A 17,591-nucleotide genomic window follows, 5' to 3' on the forward strand; every position below is an offset into this window, starting at 1 on the left:
TAATTATATATCGCATAGACCCTTAACCCTAGTTTATGCTTGAATATGATACTACAGTACGTATTGACATGTACTAGGTTATTAATTGATATACCATATTAATATGTACTATAATAGATACGGATATGTACTGTGTAAAAGCATTAGTTACTGATATGTATCATGTGAAACCAGTGAACCTTATTTCTTTTGTACTGCAGAACTAGCCTTATTTCTTTTCTCCTTATCTTGACTAAAACTGTAGAAAACTTGCACTTGTATTAGGTCATATCAACATGTGCTACCTTGCAAGAGGAAAATAACATGTAAAACCAGCATGTTTCTGATAAGAAATATTGATGTGTAATGCTTGAAAAACGGGGTAGTTTTTGACAATGTCAACTGTCGCCAGTACATATTCGATTATACTGGTAAAAACTGCAGTACATATCTGGTTGTACTGTGATAAACTTGGTGGTTTTTGACAGTGTCAACTGCCAGTACATATTTTCTTATATTGTGAAAAAATAGGTGATTTTATTTCCCTTTCAATAAATATTTGTTGCAAAAATTGGTTTTAACATTAAGCTTTTATGGAAAAACTTATTAGTTGCAGCGATGTGCACATGTTGCGGTGTATAAATATCTAGAATTTATCAAGTCAGCAGAAGCTTGAGATTATGAATGTGTTGCATAGAAAACGGGTGCTAAAAAGACTGTAAAGTTCGGAATTGAAGGCGTTGATCGTCACTTATTATATTACAGCAAGGCATAACTCCGCTTGTTTCAACTTCTCCTTTTGTTTTAGTGTACAACGTTTACTTAATGCAAGTTCCCCTCCTGAGTACATTGTTTTATATACTGTGGTTTCTCCGGATACATCATTTATATACTGTAGTTTTTCCATAGCATATCATTTGTATACTGTGAGTTCAACTCATATTTCCCAATAAAATCTTTTTATTTTGATAAACAAAGTATATACAATAATCTTCCAAAGTACATGACTCATAAATCCAACTACAAAGGCAGGGCTAGGAAAAGGTTAACAAAAAAATATTGGAAACCTAGAATACATGAAGTACATCATCTACTGTAAAACCTGATGCACAAACTCAACTTTTTTTGTAATGTATAGTGGCATTGAAAAGTAAAGTGACGTTAAAAAGTATGAAGCCTTAAATAGTGGCATTACATATCTTGTTGTAATGTAAAACCTGGCGGCAAAGAAAATTCTGCCAAAAAAACATAGCTCAACAACTCATCAAGTTGATGAGATATTTCCTCCAATCTCTCTCTCATCCTTGATGTCTACAACCTCAATGACTTGTAGTTGCATCTCCAGCGGCCATAACTGTTGTTGTTGTTTGTTTTTTGAATTTAAGATTCTTCTCAAACATCACCATAGCTTGTTATATTTCATACCTCCCCTTCCGCAAAACTGTCATCTGTCAAAGACGTAATAAAAACTATCAAGAGTCAATGACTTAACCATTAAGGACTAGAGAACGCTAAAAATACAGAACACCCAAAAAATCTAGCACACTCCTGCAAACAACATCAAGATTAGAATAAAAACACATTAAGAAATAGACATAAATGAATTAGTACATTTTGATATGTACTGAGTAAAAACCTAGTACATATTGATATGTATTAAGTGAAAACTTAGTACATATTGAGATGTTCTAGACTGTTTGCGGCAATTGGGAGTTGCTGACTCTTGGGATTATTTTTAACTATAATACTTACAACCTTGGCAGCCTTTGCTCGGATGCCTGCACTCGAATTCTTCAGGTGTTCAAAAAGGGGGACTAAACCACCAATTGTATGCAAATCTGTGACACACATACAAACTAATTACATTATATAATAAAAAAAAATTCCAAATTAATAAGGTATCAACTTACCATTTTCCATGTCAATGAATTCAACATGCTCTTGCAATTCATCCAACATAGCTGCCAATTATTAAAACAGACACAAAAAGTAACAAATTAAAATCCAAGCCGACTCAAAAAATTGCAAATTAAAATCCAAAGTGATATACATCTCATCATGTAAACAAATGTTTGCTTATTAATCTAGCAAATAAACATCAAGATTCGAAAAAAATGCATTAAGAATTCACATAGACAGACACAAATGAATTAGTACATGTTAATATGTAATCTCCCCACAATGTTCCTGGTCCTTCACCACATTGTAAACAACTTCTGGCACAATTTCTCAGTCAAACACCGGTTCCAGGGGAACACTGCAAGGGGCATATAAATTTCCTATCCATATTTATACTATATTCCCTTAATATTACTGCATCAAAGTACATAATTCATCTTCGTTTAGATGTTTTACATTCTCACACAAAATCCAGAATTATGTCAAATGAAAAAAAGAGCACAAAATAATTGAATGCTGAGAAGGTACTAGCAGCAACACTGTTTTTCTTTTCCCGAGTTTGCAAATTCAGGGAAACAACAATCACATATCCCTGTTACCTGCTCAGCATATGTATAATCACAACAACCATTGAATGATAAATGAAGTAAAAAGAATTGCAAACTCTAGCACAAGTCTACATGTTAGAGCTAGTACATATAAATATGTATTGAGTGAAAACCTAGGACATATTAATATGTACCGAGTTAGATCATTTCCCTGCATCGTCAAATGTAAATGTTACCCATGGCCTCCAAATAGGAAAAGTGAATCCAACCTCAATACCATTTTTCATCAGATTGGTGAATTATAAATTTACTATGGAGTGTTTTATATAAGATAAATCATGAAAGAAAAATGTGTTGAATTCCTATTCATATTTATATACGCGCCATATTACTGCCTCAAAGTACATAGTGCAACTTCATTTAGATGTTTTACTTTCTCACACAGAATCCAGAATTACGTCAAATAAAAAAAAACACCACATAATAATAGATCGTTTCGAAGGTACCTGCAGCAACAATGCTTTTCCTTTCCCGAGGTTGCAAAGTTAGGACAATGTATGTATCCATGTTACTTTCTCGACAAACAGTTAAATATTATAACCACAACAACCATTGAATGATAAATGAAGTACAAAAAATTGCAATACAAATCTACATGTTAGAGCTAGTGAAAACCTAGGACATATTAATATGTACTGAATCAAAGCCTAGTACATAACGATATATCTTACTTAACCATTGGTCTCAACTCGCATAATTAGCAAAAAATCACTTCACACACACAGTAGGTTCAACATACAAATAAAGAAAAAAAATAATTCAATAACATCATATAGTATATACCTTGAGAAACTTCTGCATTTTACACATGCATGGTGTAACAACTTGATTTCACACGTATTGACACTAAAAATGTTACTTACATCTAAGAATACAAAAACAACATAAACATCTATAAAACTTAAAGATCTTAAACCAAAATCAGTTCAACCCAATTTATAACGAAGTAAATTCCGAATATTCAATCAAATCAACAATTAATAATAGTACCTGAACAATTTTACCCAATTCTAAATCCCTTACTAATCCATGGCTAATTAGTTGTCTACGGACTCATACTCTTCACATTTCATATGTTTGTTACTATCAGATTATAAAAATGATGAAAAACCTAGTTCTCGCGTCATGAAAAGAAAAATCAGGAAAATCAATCAATAAGAAATCGACGAGGAGCCGCCAATTAAACCCTAAAAATATAAAATTAAAGATGAGGAAAACAAACATTAACAATTATCATCGTCACTGATTTTGGTTTGCAGAGAATTAGATTTCCTTGGCTTTTCTCCATCAATCGCCATGGCAAAGCTCTTCGTCGGAGAAGAAACTGAAAGAAGGAACTAGATCCAGAATGTTATCATCGTACAAGGGCACTTTAGGCATTTAGGAAAAAACGCTTCATAACTCTCACACGTGTTTGGACTGGGAGTTAATTCTTTTGGTCCAAAAACATAAAATCGGACTACCGCTTAAAAGATATCTAATGATGGACTACACATTAAGCGGGTTCTAGTAAACAGGATTAACCAGTAATTCCTAGAAATACAAATTCGATTTGGAAGTCGGGTACCTACCATATTATGACTCTCTTTTCCAAGTTAATACATAGAAGAAAAAAAAGAACAATTAATTGGGGGATATGTGTCGGCGTGGTTTTTTCAACGCCGGCAATCCATCGACCATGCCGGCAGCATCAAAAAACCATGCCGACACATATCCCCCAATTAGTCCATGTATCCCCCAATTTTGTGTTCAAACAAAAAACCTACATATTTCACACATATTTTATATGAAAATAAAAGGAAAAAATAAATGTATGCGAAAATAAAAAGAAAAAATTTAATTAAATCCACGTATTCTCTATCTTTTCTCGACCTATTTAGTGTATCCGTCCCGCCACACCAAATCAAGAATACATTGTCACGGGACAGGGCGAAGCCCGACGTACACCAAATCGAAAATGCATCTCCACGGAGCTGGGTGAAGCCCCGCGACGCACCAAGTCAAAAGAAAAAAAATACCGGTGCGTAGCACGGACACAGATCCAGTGGTACCTGAAAATCCAAGATTTGATCGTTCTCTATCTCTGGGAGATCCTTTTAGATCCTCAGCTCTCATATATCATATACAAATAAATCTCCACTCCAAAGTTAGAAGATATGCACAGATGAAATTCTACACAAACAAGATCCCAATAGATCGGTAGGTATGAATATCGACCCCTCTCGCCAAAATCTCCAGGTGTAGAAAGAAACATGGGGCACAACTTTTGGCTCACCCGAAAAAAAACAAAAATGAATGTCACGAGAGAATGTAGATCTTCTAAAAGAAAAAGAAAGATACCTCCATATCTTGAACAAGAGCACGAGACTTGGATTCCTTGCACAAATGTGTGTTAGGTTAGGCTTAGGTCTCTAGCTCTACTATATTTGGAACATACGGCGCGTAGTACACAATTCACTGATCATCTTTTCTTTCTTTCTTTCTCTTACCACCACACTAATCATATCTGGCCAGTACTGGCTTGCTGTTCGTTTCCCACGGATTTTGAATTATGTTCATGGACTTACGAATCACAGAATGCTTGTGTGTCGAGCACCAGGTGCCTCAAAATGCTAGTTGATATCTTGATAACTCTTGACTTTCAACAGTGGCTTAATTGAAACCCGAATATATTTCCGCTTTTATCAGCCGCAAAAATATTGGGATTAGCATGCAACGATTAGAGGAAGCCTTGGTTATGGCCACGGTTGCTTCCCCACACGTCACCCAAAAAAGATTTCTGCATGCAACCATTACGGACTCATGGGATACTCCTTCTTGCGACTCAACAGTACATTTCTTGGTAGTCAAAGGTATGGTCAAAGCATTTCTTTTGAAATGCTAAGTTGTGAAATTCCCAACCTCGTGTGCGTAAACCACAATCTGAGATCTGAATTACAACCAAAATTCAGACTCTTACAGTCCCTTACTGATCTCTTTATCAACTACCACTGAGTGGTTCTGCTGATCGGGATAAGCCAGAATACTCGTTGATAACTTTCATATACACCTAGCCTATAGGCTATGGATCAGTCGGACCCAATATATTCCCGCATTTCGTCAGCCACTTAAATGTACAGGTTACATATAGTGTAAGTTCATGAACTTAATAGATGGGAAGAGCATAAACATCTTATCCACTAGTAATTCTAAAAAGAGATGCACTGTGCTCAGTGACTTGTAGTCTAAGACTCGTCGCAATCATCAGTAATACGTCAGTAGTTGCAGCCTAGGTGTGACATATGCATATTCTCAATAATCGCAGATGATTAGAAGCTGGAAAGCAAAGCATACAAGAGGTCGGTGTGCATACCAAATACAGTAAACCAAGATATGGTGACTGCTCCCCGTTTGAGACGAATTGTTTTGGCGAAATTTAGGCGCAGACCCGAAAAAAATAATATTGTCATTGTCAGGCCCACAATTAATTTTAGGTACCGTGACACCCATAATTATATGAAATTATTAAAAATGTCTGAATGACGGATTATGCATCCGCATGACGGGTTATGCATCAGGGGTATAATTGGCAACACAACTTGGATATAACATATCTAAAAAACCGCGCCTTGGAATTTTACAAATTTTATATCGTTGGAAATCTTTTAAAGAGAGCTACGCAACGAGTACAAACAACAATATCAAATTTTTGATTTTCACGAAAAAATCGGAGGTGATCATCATTTTAGGCAAAATTTTCGAAAACTTGATACATAACCATTATGCAGCCATCAAAAAAGAGGCATAACACATTCTGCAGATGCATAACGAATTATGCAACCATTTTCTCACTGCATAACACATTATGCATCTGCATAACAAAGTTATGCATGTATAACAAGTTATGTAGCCATTGTTTTTATTAGTTTTAGTGCGTACATAAAAAATTGATGCACAATGCATTATGCATCTATATTTACAGATGCATATAAGGTTATGCATCTATTTTCTCGATGCATAAAAGATTGTGCAACAATTTTCTCGATGCATAATGCATTATGCATCCATATTTTCGGATGCATAACAGGTTATGCACCCATTTTCACGAATGCATAACATGATATGCAGATATTATTGTAGGTGCATGACAAGTTATGCAGTCTTTGTTTTTATTGGTTTCAATAGTGACAAAAAAGTTGTTGCATAACGTGTTATGCGACCATTTTCGGGACTGCATAACAGTTTATGCAACAAATTTTGTAGATGCATAACCGTTTATGCAACCATTTTCGTAACTGCATAAAAGATTATTCAACCATTATGACCAATACCAACACTAATGTATTAGTAGCTTCCCAAACAATATTTTGTTAATACATAATTTTCTTCATTTGTAATAGTGAATTAATACAAAACAACATAGAAGGAGGAGCTAAAGGGAACCAAGTCTTCATTTCCTAAAATTTTGATTAAGAAAAATATGAGCATGATTTGATGCAAGCAACAAACAATCAAAAGAATTAGGCTGTTTTGCCTAAATATGTGTTCCTTAAATACACGATCTACCATTTTCCTTTTACCAAAATCAAACAAATGACGGTCAAAATTGATGTGAGATCGAACGCTTCAAAATATTTTCTCTATTCCAGAAAAGCTTAATCCCGTGCAATTTAATGGTACCCAAAGAGGTTATCTTTGTAAAATCCTAACATCTCATATTTTTCATTCACAAACCCAAAATGGTTGCAACAACTTATCGCTTATTTAATGGTCCACTGAGATAAAACTTCACTTTACCTGTTTGGTCGCTCATTAAAGATCAATATCAACTTAGAGCAACCGCAATGGACGAGTAAACCCAAATATTTGGTCCAGTGGGCTGGCGCAGTGGGATGGACTATCGATCAAAATTTGATCAAAGAGTAAAAACCAGACCAAATTTGGTCGGCGACCAAGACCAAACCAAAATATAGTCAGGCGTTTATATAATTTCCGCCTACACCATGGACGTTGATATAGTCTACGCCACTCATCAGGCACTCGTATAGTTAACGCCCAACGAACAGGCGTTGGTAAAATGTACGCCTGGATGGGGCGTTGGTTAAATGTACGCCCCGTTGGGCGTACGTAAAGTTAACGCGGGCAACAGGCGTTTATATTCTTAACGCCTGAAGAGAGGCGTTTATATAGTCAACGCCTAAAGTTTTAAAACTTTAGGAAATTTGTTTGGGGCGTTGTCTTTATCAACGCCCCATTTTTTTTTTTTATTTTTTTTTTGAACCCGGGCGAACGTATAATCTCCGTCCCACACAGACGTTGCTATAGTTCACGCCCCATACCAGGCGTTATCTTTATCAACGCCCCATACCAGGCGTTATCTTTATCAACGTCCCATGCCAGGCGTAATATTTATCTACGCTGGACGATGAAGCGGACTTTATATCAACGCGCGACCAAATTTACTCGTCACCCGCTACGTCACAGGACGGACTAAACCCAAATTTGGTCTTTTTTTTTAGTCTTTGATCTTTAGTTATACTCGCACCATTGTGGACGCTCTTAGAGGACCATCAATTCTTAGATGAATAAACCAATATGCTCCCTGAGTTATCTTGGAATTCGATTTGCTTTAGTTTACTCTATTACTACCAAATTAATCACCACCGACTAACGCCTTCTTCCACATCTACCTTGCTCTTCAATCGAAATCAATGGTTTGGTCACTCTATGGGAAATCAATCGAAATTGCTAGTGTATTTGAATTAGGGGTACTCACAGATGATGAAGTTTGAACTAACCTGTATGATTAACAAGAAATGAAAGAAGTTGAGGTTTAAAGAGATGACAACCATGAGAGATTTCATCGTATCAGTGATTTGATTTAAAAGGAAACGAGCTAAATTTTCTTGACATTTTCCGTTTGATATTCCCCAGATTGAAACCAAGTCTCGAAGCACTCTGTCATAAAGACTCATACGATTTTTTTTTTAGGAAAAATCTTATAAGAGTGTTTATATACGGAAACCCTAGGTTAATCAAAATATGAAGATGTTGATATTTACCTGTAAATTGAAGTCTCCAATGAAGAACTGAGACGAAAGCAGTAGGGAGATACGAATCGGAGAAGAAGAAGAAAAAAGACAGAAATATAATTTCAGAAATTATGGGTTTGGGAGATATTTTGTGGTAAAAAATGGGTGCGCGCTTGTGTTTTTTTTGAGCGTGGATTTCACAGTGTCCAAAATCTGGAAAATAGGTGTGGCTTTAGTTTCACATTATTTTGGGGTGACTAGATCCTCTAGGTTAGGGCGGAGCCAGCTTAGAGCCTAGCCAGCCCAACTGGCTGGCTCTTAAGCCCAATAACAATTAGTTTTGTATTTGTTTTGTTGGTATAAACTGGTCTTGCAAGCCCATTTTGCACCCATCCGCGTGGGAAAGAAAATATGTGAACCCCTTAAACTTAAAACCCGGCTCCGTCCCTGTCTAGAAGCATGTGCCATGCAGTTTATCTAACCTGGTTAAATTGGGACCTACTGTGATTAATTTGGGCCTACCACTAAAAAACAAAAAAGCTCATTAAGAAGTAATCTCTAGAAACTCCTTATCCTCCTATTTATGTTAATGGATAATATGCCCATGTTCATTAGTAATGATTAATTAAGTTAGTATCAGTGAAATTAATTAGTGTTTAAGTTTGATTAGGGTGTTAGGATTAGAGTATAAATTCATTTCCTCTTTTAAGGTTTGGAGGAAAAGAAGAAGTAGAGGGAAAAAAGAAAAAACTAGGGTTTGTGATTTTCTTAACAAAAATGAAACTTTATAGTGATGATGAAGACTCTGATAGTGATGAAGAAGTCGGTGCGTCTGATAGTCTTGATTTCGATCCTACCGAATTGGATAATTTGTTGAATGAAGAAGAGAATGTCAACCAAATAATGCTTGAGGATATTATTCAAGCAAAAGAAAAATATCGTCAGGAAGAAGAAGGTGATAATACTTCTATTAAACGGGTATGAGTTGTAATGATCTACAAACATGTATTTGCACGTCTCGATCGCCAAAAAGGAAAAAAAAATCAATATTTTTTTTCCAGAATCGGTTTTATTCGATATCACCACATAAAACCGATTCTGGGTAAAATCCCCAAATTGGGTATCATAATCGGTTGTTGTTCATCACCATATAATCCGATTGTAGTAAATTTTTGGCCCGATGGTGCAAGTATATCCGTATAAATGGTCGAGAATTTGTAATCCCTTTAACACGGTGACTACTTTCCATCTGGTCCAAAAACTAAAACAATCACTATCCGAGTAGCATCGAGTATTCTTGCTTGCAGTAGTGCAAGTTGTGCGAGGCTCGGACAAGCCGGAGTATGTTATACCCTAGTTAGTAATTCGGAAAACTATTCGCGAATCCGAACGAACTCTCCGAATCCGGTGTATTCGTCCGAATTACTCAAACTCCGAACAGGGTACGCGTATAATATGGATGCCCCGAATAATCCGGGTATTATTAGCGAATCCGATTAATTCGCCACTTAAATTCGGACCGACTCAACCCACGGATTTGAAGTCTGTATTAGAGAAAAAATAAGAAATGAATGAGCCTGGGGTTCGAACACATGACCTATCGATACTATATAAGTACTCCAACCACTCATCCATGCGCTGGTTGTTGATTGCTTATTAGATATTTTTCATATGTTCTTTTTCAAGCCATGTTTCTTTGCAATTCACACCAACATATCTTCTCTTATAATTTAATATAGGCCGAATTTTCCGTACCGAACTCACATTTTTAAAACGAATTATACACGTACGTATCCGTTCCAAACTACTTCACGAACAACGAATCGTTGACCGGCTTTTTGACCGAACCGATCTATCTGAATCTGTATAATTCCCGAACGTATGCCGTCCCGAACTCCTATCTGTATCCCGAATTTCTAACTAGGTGTTCTACTCTTAAGAGATATGCTCTAGTCGACCCGGTACTTGCTACTGGAAAATACTTTGGATTTGGATTTGGGTACGTGACCAAAATATGTTTATGTTGGTGATGTGCATATGCCGATTCCTTCACTTGGATTTTCCAGTAAAATTCACGAAGTTCACAATCGGTTCATTGACATATATATTTAATCCGATTGTGGGAAATGATACAGAAAAAAAGATGACGAAAATCGGATTACATGTTATGCAATGTGAACCAATTGTGAAATATGGAATTTTTTCTCTGAAATCATCAAGTCCTTAATCTAACTTTATAATTGCTCATATAATCTGATTCCTGAAAATCGGTTGTCTCGACTGTGACACTTAAACCGATTCTAAATCCTACACCTTTCGATATATGTTGTAGATTATTGCAGTGTTCGACGAAGATCATCCCAAACCCGTATCTTTGTTGGGTGTTGATACCTCTTCCCACTATTTCACCGATTTGTAATGGAAAGAAAGAAACGATGCAAAGCAATGGTTTATAGACAAGGGCATGGAGATCAAATGCGAATTAATTTTAGGTCGTCGTTCAAGAAAAGATCGTTTGGAACTTGTTTGTGAGAGAGGTGGAAAGCAAGAAAGTCACTGGGAAAAGGACAGACCGTACGTGAAGAAGACGACAAGGGAATACATTACTAAATCTAAGAAGTATGTTTGCCCGTTTAAGATTATAGTTACTAGACCCAGTGGACACAATGGTAAGGTATACAAGCTCGATAAAGTGATGAATATTTGTCATAATCATGATGATCCGGAATCTCTTATTGGACAGACGACCGTTTGTAGGTTGAAACCACATCAATTGGAAATGGTAAGGTCGATGAAAGTGTGTAAACCAAGCGACATACTTAGGAAGATCAAGGAGGATGATAGGGATAACTTTTCCACTTTGAGGAAAATTTACATGGAAATAGCATCCTTTAGGAAGAGGGAATGGGATGGTAGAGCGGTTATGGAACAATCTCAGTGGTTAGCCGATCAATACGGATACACAATGAGAAAGCATGTATTGGAAGGCAAAGTGACTCGTATTTTCTTGGAGGATCCGGAGATGATAAATTTGACCCAATGCTTCTATAAAATTTTGTTAATAGATTGTACGTACAAGACCAACAAGTACAACATGTCGTTGTTAAACATAACTTGCCATACTTCTAACAAGCAAACTTTCACGGTAGCACGGGGTTTCATGGATCGGGAGAATGATGTGAGTTTTACTTGGATGCTAGAGACCTTGAAGGAGATATACCATAGCGATCAAACTCTGAGGATCATTGTAACGGATAAGGACCAAGCACTAATGAATGCCATAAGAGTGTTTTTTTCCGGATGATAGACACATTTTTGTGTATATGTTGTCCTTAATTTCATGTATTACCGGTACTCGATTTTTCAGAAAATATGCTCATCATACAACGCTGAAAAGTTGCAGGGGCATTACATATCCCGAAAGGCATGCGTCTATACGCAAAGGTACCAAAGGGACAGGTAAAAGTGGTTTTCTTTTGGTCTTCTGGGGCAATAACGATCTGATTATAACCGGAGTAGCCATCTAAGAAGCAATAGTGACTATGTCCAGCTAATTGCTCTAGCATTTGGTCGATAAAAGAAAGGGGAAAGTGATCCTTCCTTGTGACCTTGTTCAATTTCCTATAGTCAATACACACACGCCATCATGTGGTCTCTCGGGTTGGGATTAATTCATTATTATCATTCTGGACTACAGTGATACCTGATTTCTTGGGGACAACCTGAACAGGGCTGACCCACTTACTGTCTGAAATTGGGTAAATAATACCCGCATCTAACAACTTAAGCACCTCTTTTCGAACTACCTCTTTCATGTTAGGGTTCAGTCGACGTTGCATCTCCCTAGAAGGTTTGGAGTCTTCCTATAAATGAATCTGATGCATAACACAGTAGGACTTATACCCTTAATGTCTGCTATAGTCCACCCTAAAGCTTCCTTATTGTCTTGAAGTACATTTACTAGCCTACTTTCCTGATCACTATCCAAATTGGAAGCTACAATCACAGGTAAAGTCTCAGAGGGGCCTAAAAACACATACTTTAGAGTATCGTGTAGTGTTTTAAGGTCCAACTTTGGGGGCTCTTCTAAAGAAGGAATTAGGGTAGTCTCAGAAACTGGTAACCGTTCGAACCTAGATTTCCATCTATCAGTGTCTAACACAGGCGTAGAATCTAATAGAGCATTCACATGTTCAATAGTGCTATCATCGTCAAAATCTAAACCAAAATGTGATAAACAACTTTCAAATGGGTCTTCAGACAAGATGTTTGGTAATAACTCCTGAACTAAGGCTTCTATCATGTTCACTTCCTCAACACATGTGTCATCTAGCTCATGAGGTTGCTTACTGACATTAAAAATGTTCATCTCCATAGTCATATTACCTAAAGATAAACTCATCACAGCATTTCGACAGTTAATGATCGCATTAGACGTAGCTAAAAATGGGTGACCTAAAATAACAGGTATCTGGTTCTCTGGGTCAGGGACAGGTTGGGTATCTAGGACCACGAAATCCACTGGATGACCTCAATAAGAACATCCTCGATAACACCTCGAGGGATTTTAACAGTCCTATCAGCTAACTGCAGTGTCATCTGAGTAGGTTTCATTTCACCAAGTCCTAGCTGTAAGTATACATGGAATGGCAGTAAGTTCACACTGGCTCCTAAGTCAAGTAAAGCTTTTTCTACCCGGAAGTTACCTATTGTGCAAGCAATGGTAGTAGAACCCGGGTCTTTGTACTTTGGAGTTGTGGTGTTCTGAATGATTGAACTTACGTGACTAGCTAAAAAGGCTTTCTTATGGACGCTAAGTTTTCGCTTTCGCGTACACATATCCTTAAGGAACTTGGCATAAGCAGGAATTTGCCTAATTGCATCTAATAAGGGAAGGTTTATGGTAACTTGCTTAAAAACCTCCACTATGTCATTAAAGTTCGATTCCTTCTTTGTTGGTACTAATAGTTGAGGAAATAGGGCTTTAGGCCTAAAATCAGACCTTTCAGGAACCGAATTCACATCATCAGAAACTTTATCAGTCTCTTCAGCTACTGGTTCTGAGAGGTGAGATCCTGAGGAGTGAACTACAGTATGTTCACTATCGGGCATGGTTACCTTATTGTCTACAACTCTACCACTTCTAAGGGTTCTAACAACATTCAATTGATTCGATGGTTTTGCACCTAATTCATGAACTCCTCTAGGGTTGGGTTGTGTTTGACTAGGAAACTTACCTTTTTCTCTCAAAGAATCACTTATCAGACCAACCTGGGTTTTTAACTCGGAAATATCCTGACTATTTTCTTGTCATATCCTGTTACTAGCTTGTAGACTTTGTTCTACGGATAACTGGAATTTTGCAGTTTGCTGAGTTAACAAGTCGAGAGATTCCTCTAAATTTAGGATTTTCTTATCTGACTGATTATGAAATTGAGCTAGTTCTGAAGGATTCTTAGTATAGCCAAAACCTGGGGGAGCATTAGAATTACTAAACTGACCTTGACTTTGGCCCTTAGACCACGAAGGGTTCGGATGGTTTCTCCAACCAGGATTATAGGTTTCTGAATATGGGTCAATCTTTTGACGGTTATCAAATCTAGTATTATTATAAAGAGCATTGGCCTGCTCTTTAATATTCTGGCCTTCCCATAAAGGCTCCACTCTGTCACTAGTGTGGCCCACTTCTAAGGCTTCTAACCTTTTTGCTACAACAACAATTTTGGCATCTGATTCATAGCCTCCTTCTACCCTATTAACGTTTCCTCTACTTAAAAGAATTGTTTTCTGGGGTGCCTACTATTGATAGACACATTTTTGTGTTTAATTTGATCTCAATACTATATATTGTTGACACTCAAGTTGTACTAATTTTGGTGTTTTATGTGTTTGTAGGCACCTTTGGAAAATAAACATTTTTTGGAAAATTCGGCTCGAAAAGTTGGTAAAAGCCCCGGAGGACACGTGTTATTCGGACTCTCACCGTTGGATAAGGGACACCTCAATTACTAAGGGGCACCCCAGGTCACCCCAAAAGGCATCTGCTATTCGCACCCCAGTACAAGATTAGGGGGAGGTCATCTTATCCATTTGAATTTTGTTTTTGGCGGGAAAATGGAGAACACTTATGCAGATTTTTGATCGAATTGTTGAACGTGTTCTAGGGAGATTCAATGGCTGATTTTTGGTAGATAGTTGTGATATGGCCTATTAAACACACTGTGGGCGTTTGGTTCGACCAGAATTGGCTAGAATCATCTAAACAATTCACGGGTTGAAAACAGGGCAGTTCGTGTATATCACGGGTTTCACGTGATTTGGAGAAGATTCAACGTGTTTTGTGCGTGCATGGAACACCCTCACAGCCTGTTGGAGCGTGAACGAGTTAAATATGGTAATTTGGAGGCTTGAAAACGCGTGAGAAGATGAAACAGGAAAGAAAACATTCCCAGGAATATTTTCTTTACTGACGAGTTAAAGAGAATTATATGGAGTGAATGAGCGAGATTCGATGGGTCTGTTGGCTATAGATAGGTTGCTGGGGTTGAGTAGAAAGGGTGTCGAGAGTTTGGGGAGTTAGCAGAGACAAGAGAACGAAGAAATCACGAGTTGCAGGAAAAGTTTTCTGCTGCTGCAACTCAAGAACATGAATAACATGAAGAACATGATGTAAAAGTGGTTCGATTCTCACACTTGTGAAGAATATTAATTAGACTTAAATTCTAATATTAAAATAGAAAACTCACTAAAAATTATAGCAAACTCAATCAAAGATGATATCAATACTAAAAGAAACACTGAGGCTAAGATTCCACTATTTTCCAAGTTCAAAGTGATTAAACCAATACTTATATTTATGCAATTTTCTTGTTTAATTTGATTCTAAACTATTACAACAAGTAGATTCTCAAAAGTAATAATTGTAAATACCAAGTATGAAGCATCAAAAGTCTTAAAACTAAGCATACTCCATCAAAATAGATCACAATCACTCAAATAAAAATCATATTCAATAATAGTTCAAGGCAAATAATCATATAATTATTGCAAATAAAAAGATAAAATAGAATATACTACTTTTTGTTGGAAAAATAGCTTCCTCTATCGCCTCAGCAATGGGGTTTAGCTCCTCATATTAATCATGATCTCAAAATATGTGTTTGTTGCTCAAAAGATGATTAAAAGAGTGAAAAGTAATAACACAGACTGTTTGCAATAGTGTATTGGTGTTGCAAAACAACTGTTACAATGGAACTGTTACAGAAAAACTGTTGCTTTGTCGCTGATTTTAAGATCCTAGAATACGACTGCCCTGCACAGCTTAATGTTCTTCAGCTGTTAAACAACGACACTGTTCTGCGACTGTTTCCCGTGCGTCAATGTTCTTCGCGTTTTTCCTCTTCAGCAGCAGCAGCAACAGAAACAGAGTTTGGTAAAGCTTTGATTTCTTATTCTCTGTCTCTCCTTAGGTTCCAAAACTCTTGACACCTCTTATATATGACCCAAGACATCTATTTATATCAAAAATACCGATTAAATCTCTCTCAAATCTTCCAAAATATCTTTCCTTCTCTTCACGGCCAAGTTGCGGCAATTTCTTGTTTTAGAATTTCTACGCGTTTCTGAGATTTCCTTTTTATTCTAATCTCTTCCTTAAATAGATAAAAATCTTTGGGAAGGTTTACAGCGCTTTAATCTCTCTAAAATTCCCTAAAACAGGTCACACACGTGACTTTCCATATTTTCTGTTGTGAGAAAAATCCGTCGATTGAGCCTAGTCTAATCGATTTAAACACCCATATCAGATTCCTAGACTCATAAGGAGTCTATCCTATGAAAATCAGAGGTTTAATCGACCTCAAACTCCTCCAAATCACGATTGCCAAAACTGTTCTTCACTGCACCTATTTTCCCGCCAAAACCTGGTTTTTGAAATGTTGAAGATGGTTGCCCCTTATCCAGAGTAGGGGTGCGATTAGCAACTGCCTGGAAATGGGATTCCCCTTAGTAATTAGGTTACCCCTTATCCAAAGTGAGAGTCCGAATAGCAAATGTCCTCCGGGTGCTTTCCGACAACTTTTCGAGCCAATTTTTTCCAAAAATGTTTATTGACCAAAAATACCTACAAATAAATAAAACACCATAATAAGTACAAAAATGAGCCCTAACAATATATAGAATCGAGACAACTCGGACACAAAAATGTGTCTATCAAATACCCCCAAACCTATTATTTGCTAGTCCTCGAGCAAAAATAAAATAGAAATAAAATCCTAACTCACTGTCGCAGGCATCGTCGATTGCATTTAGCGTATGCAATAAGCCTTTAAACCCCTAGTAAAATATGGTCTGACCGGGATTAATGAATCCCTAATGGAAGTCTTCAAAGTCGTAGCCTAATCCGGTTCGTGGAGAACCCTATATTATGGAGAACGACTTTAGCTTTGCAACTACAACACAAGAGTTCCAGGGACTGGTAAATCATGTTGCAAGAGTCTCTCTATTTATCGATTTTCAAGGCTACAAATAGCTTCGAATTAAATATAAGGTTGTTTGAGGTTCAAGCAAACACTTTCTCAGTTTATATGTAATTCTTATTAGGAATTCATGTAAGAATGTGAAATTCCTCCTTGAAAATACACTGAGGAATATGCACTATGGTATGGTTCTAGAATCGTGTACAATGATGGTCCATAGAGGCTAAGTAGTCCTTTGAACTTACAAACAGTAATGATGTTCAATAACACTTAAGACTAGACAATGATCCACAAAACCAAAGTGATTTTGTGAATAAAGTTGTGTTAGAAGTGTGTGTGAGAGTTGTAGAAAAAACAAAGTTAGTCATTTAGAACAGTTCGTGACCTTCTGCTAAACTGGAACTGGACATGTTCGCTAACCATTGGAAGTTTGCGAAGTCAGGTCGTAAGATTTTACAAACTGGGGTTTTCAAACCTATGCAATTTTGCGAAGTCATACCTTAAGGGTTCGCAAACTTATCCCTATTCCCGAACTCATATGTAAAGGGTCAAACCAGGTTTACAAACCTCTACAGTTTACAGAATTCAGATAAACCATTTTGCACAAATAGTTATGA

This window comes from Papaver somniferum, chromosome 2, assembly GCF_003573695.1.
Source record: "Papaver somniferum cultivar HN1 chromosome 2, ASM357369v1, whole genome shotgun sequence".
In the NCBI taxonomy this organism is placed as follows: domain Eukaryota; kingdom Viridiplantae; phylum Streptophyta; class Magnoliopsida; order Ranunculales; family Papaveraceae; genus Papaver; species Papaver somniferum.